This window comes from Sus scrofa, chromosome 7 (assembly GCF_054392235.1).
Source record: "Sus scrofa isolate SSC_HxYL_T2T_F1_AM1 chromosome 7, Sscrofa_HxYL_maternal_Yorkshire_Landrace_v2.0, whole genome shotgun sequence".
Classification (NCBI taxonomy): Eukaryota; Metazoa; Chordata; class Mammalia; order Artiodactyla; family Suidae; genus Sus; species Sus scrofa.
Window position 1 is genome coordinate 2788181 of NC_139389.1, and position 4517 is coordinate 2792697.

Consider the following 4517-nt stretch of genomic DNA (forward strand, 5'->3'; position numbering starts at 1 on the left):
TGGAAAATATGAGAAAAACTGGAATTATTAATTGCAAAGTTGCAAGATATAGAATCAATATTTTAAATCAATAGTATTGCTGACAATGGTCTATCTGAAAAACAAATAAAACAATTCCATTTATTTTAACATCAAATACAATAAAATACTTAGGAATAAACTTAACCAAGGAAATGAAAGGTATGTATATATCAAATACTGGAAGACATTGAGGAAAGAAATTGAAGAAGACACAAATAAATGGAAAGATACCCCATGTTCACAGATCCAAAGAGTTAATATTATTAAACTATCCATGCTGAGGTCATCTATAGATTCAGTATAATCCCTATCAAAATTCCAAAGACATTTTTTCATAGAAATAGAAAAAATATCCTAAAATTTATATGGAATCACAAAAGACCCCAAATGGCCAAAGTAATCTTGAGAAAGAAGAAAGCTGGATGAATTTTACTTCCTGGTTTCAAACTATATTACAAGCTACACTGTTCAGAACAGTGTGGCACTGTCATAAAATGGATGAGACTACATGGACAAATGGATGAGAATAGAGAGCCCAGAAATAAGTACATATATGATCTAATGTTTGACATGGAAGCCAAGAATACTCAGTGGGAATGGAGAGTCTGTTCAATAAATGGTAAAAATGCTGTGAAAACTGAATATCCATGCAAGGAATGAAATCGGACCCCTATCTAACACTCTTCACAAAAATTAACTTGAAATGGATTAAGAGCTTAAACTTTCCAGGAAAAAAAATACAGGCAACTTTGGAGTGGCAAAGATCTCTTATATAGGACACAACACTAACCATAAAAGAGAAAACTAATAAATGGAACTTTTTCCGAATTAAAACCACTTTCTAAAGTCCTTGTTAAGAAAATAAGGCAGGTCACATACTGGGAGAAAATGTTTGCAGTACGTAGAGCTGAGAAAAAATATATATCTGGAATATATAAAGAATTCTTATAATTAAATAACATAAAAACAACCTAATTTTTTGACAAGGGAAAGATTTAAACAAACGCTTTAGAAAAAGAAGTTACACAAATGTTTCCAAGTGTTTGAAAAGATGCTCAATAAAGAATTCATCACTGAAGCTTAAATTAAGATGACTGACAACACCAAATGTTAACAAGCATGTGGAGCAACTGGAACTCATAAATTTCTGACTCGTATATTTGGCATGTAAAATGGTACAACCTTTGTGGAAACAATCTGGTGGTCTCTGATAAAGTTAAATGTACACTTACCATGACCCATCGATGTTACTGCTGTACATTTACCCAAAGGAAATGAAAACCGATGCCCACATAATGTCATATTCACCAATGCTCCTAATCGCCCCGAACTGGAAATGACCCATCTTTTCCTTCAATAGATGAACAGATAAACTGTGGTACTTTCAGACCTCCACAAAGGAATAAAAAGGAATGAATGACTCTCACAAACATTGTGCTGAACAAAAGAGGCCAGATCCAAAAGATTATATACTGTATAATTCCACTTGTGCGAAATTCTAGAAAAAGCAAAACTATAGTGATAGGAAGCAGACTGGTGGTTGTCAGGGTCCAGGATGTGGAGAAAGAGAATTGACTACAAAAGAGTACAAGAAACTCTTTTTCGTGATAGCAATGTTCTCTAACAATCAGATGGCTATCTTCAAGCCAGGCTTTGTCAGCTCCGCCTTTTCCAACCTTCTGGGCAGTGCAGTTTTGCTGTGAAAGGCTGGCCTGTGCAACCCTGGATGCTTAGCATCATCCCTCGCTTCTGTCTCACTAGATGTCAGTCGCCCTCTCCCATCCCCAAGTTATGCCAATCAAAAATGGTTTTAGACTTTGCCAAATATTTGCTGGGGGGTAAAACTGCCTCTGGTTGAGAATCGCTAGTCAAACTCACTAAACAGTAGACTTAAAAATTAGCGAATTCTCAGGAGTTCTGTTGTGGCTCAGCGGTGATAAACCCGACTAGTATCCATGAGGACATGGGTTCGATCCCTGGCCTGGCTCAGTGGTTTAAGGATCCAGTGTGGCTGTGAGCTGTGCTGTAGGTTGCAGGCACAGCTCAGATCTGGCATTGGTGTGGCTGTGGTGCAGGCCAGTGGCCACAGCTCCTATTCGACCCCTAACCTGGGAACTTCCATATGCCACGAGTGCGGCCTTAAAAATACAAAAAAAAAAAAAAAAGTGATTTCTGCTGTACATAAAACTATACCTCAATAAAGCTGATTTTTAAAATGTAGGGGGCAGTGCGAAACTATATGCCTTAACATCCCGGAGATATGATTTCACTTTTATCTATTTTTACATATCCTTTGTATAATCTGATCCATATTTACTGAAATAATTTTTCTGCAGACTTGTAGAAATATTATTTTATTATCTAAGATTCAACATTGCTACAGAAAAATCAGGGGCAATCTTAATTCCTGATCCTTTGTGACCTTTTCTATCTGTCTGAAAGTTCTCATCCACTTTGTTTCAACCATTGTTCCTTTTTTCCAGGGACAGTATTGTCATTCAACTATTCTGATGTTTGCATATGTGGCATTTCTAATTTCAGTCCCTCATATAAAGGTTGTCCTCAGATGTTTGGTGATCCTTACTTAGCTGGGGTCCATATTTGACCAGAAATATGAAAGTCTTAAAATTGAGTGTTTATTCTGTACGCAAGGGTAGAACTAACTACTTGGGTAGACCTCGGGAAGTATCCAGCAGTAGAAATCTGACTTTTCTTTTCAGAAAATATCAGTGTCTGAGGATGTTGTCTCTGGGGACTTACAGTTCCTTCAAGGATGAATTTGTCTTACCCAAGGGTAGAAGAAACACCCCTGCCTTCCAGTATTCTAGGCAGAGGGCAAGGGAAGCAGCAGCTTCGCTTTTTCAAACATTTTTCATTCATTTAATGTTCCTATTTTAAGCCCAAATCTTGTCATTGGCTTCCACTGTGTCCTGTGTCCCTGAGTCTGAAACCTCTCAAATCCAGATTTTGAAGGAAATGCTTCTTCCTCTGACGCAGAGTCATGGAAATAAGATTGTCACCTGAGTGAGCAGGGCAGAGGTGGGTATCAGGAGGGGGTCTGTCAAACCCCATCCACAGGTGAATCATCTGTTCCTGTCCCCTTTATCTCTGTCTTCTACGGAACAGAAATTTGGGTCGAGTTGAGATTAACTAGATCAAGAATTTCTCTGACTTTGAAACGCTCCCTAAATTAAATTATGAGTTGAGTGAATGTGATTTTCCAGGGTTAAGGATGAAAAAACAAACAAACAACAACAACATCAAAAACAGGTAGAACCAAGTAAGAGAAGCCCAAAGCTATAGGGCCCAAATGTGCAGAGGAGAGATCTTGGGAAGGCCACGTTGGCTGGAATAGGGTGCACCGAGCAGAAAAAAGGGCGCATTCATCATAGAGAAAGTGGCTTGTGGGATTGGTGTCAAGACTCTTTCAGTCTCAAGTCTAAGGTCTTTCCACTAAAGTAACCCTCACACTGCAGAAGACCTGCAGAAACCCTGGAATGAACAGGGATGCTTTTAGGGACTGGTATGTCTGTAGAAGGTGTAAGAACAGCTATGAAAGGGTAAGTTGGGAAAGGAGTGCTAGGTGTTCTCCTCCTCCCCAAATCCTGGTCCATTTGTCCTCGAAAGTAGAACCAGACCTTGCAGAAGTTCCGTGGGGGTGAGGAGCTTTAAGATATTTAACTTGAGGCTAAAAATCCTCTGACAGTTGCTTCCTCATTCCTCCCCTCCAATCGCCTAGGGCTGAGGATTACATTTAAAAGCATCTTCTCCTTACTCAGCTTCCCTCTGGAGGCAGCCTAAAGCCCTGACCTCAGGATTGTTTTTCAGAGTAAGTGGCTCTGCCTCCCAGGACACACTCTCCCCTCCATCCTGGAGCCCCCAGAAACTGACACCAGCTGGTTCCGGTGCATCATTGGAGGAAAAGTTGATATCCTCTGAGAAAATGATCTCAGAGGCCAAATTCACAAGACAACTGACAACACAACCTCTTTGAAAGAAAAGCAACACTCAGAATTAAGGATTCCACCAGAATATTGGGACTCAGAGGCAAGAATTTAAAACTAACCTGTGGCTCAGTGGTTAACGAACCCGACTAGTAACCAAGATGTTGCAGGTTCAATCCCTGGCCTTGCTCAGTGGGTTAAGGATCCGGCGTTGCCGTGAGCTGTGGTGTAGGTCACAGACTCGGCTCGGATCCCATGTTGCTGTGACTGTGGCGTAGGCTGGTGGCTACAGCTCCGATTGGACCCCTAGCCTGGGAACCTCCATATGCCACAAGTGCGGCCCTAAAAAGACAAAAACAAAACAACAACAACAACAAAAAAACCTAACCTAATATGAATACCTTTTTAAAAAAGAAAAAAAAATACCAGCAACATGAAACAGAAAGCATACAAAACCAATATATAAATAATAGGTACAAAATATAATATTTGAAAAATAAAGTGTCCTCTAAATGACATAAAAAGCAAAACAGAAACATCCAAGGAATAAAG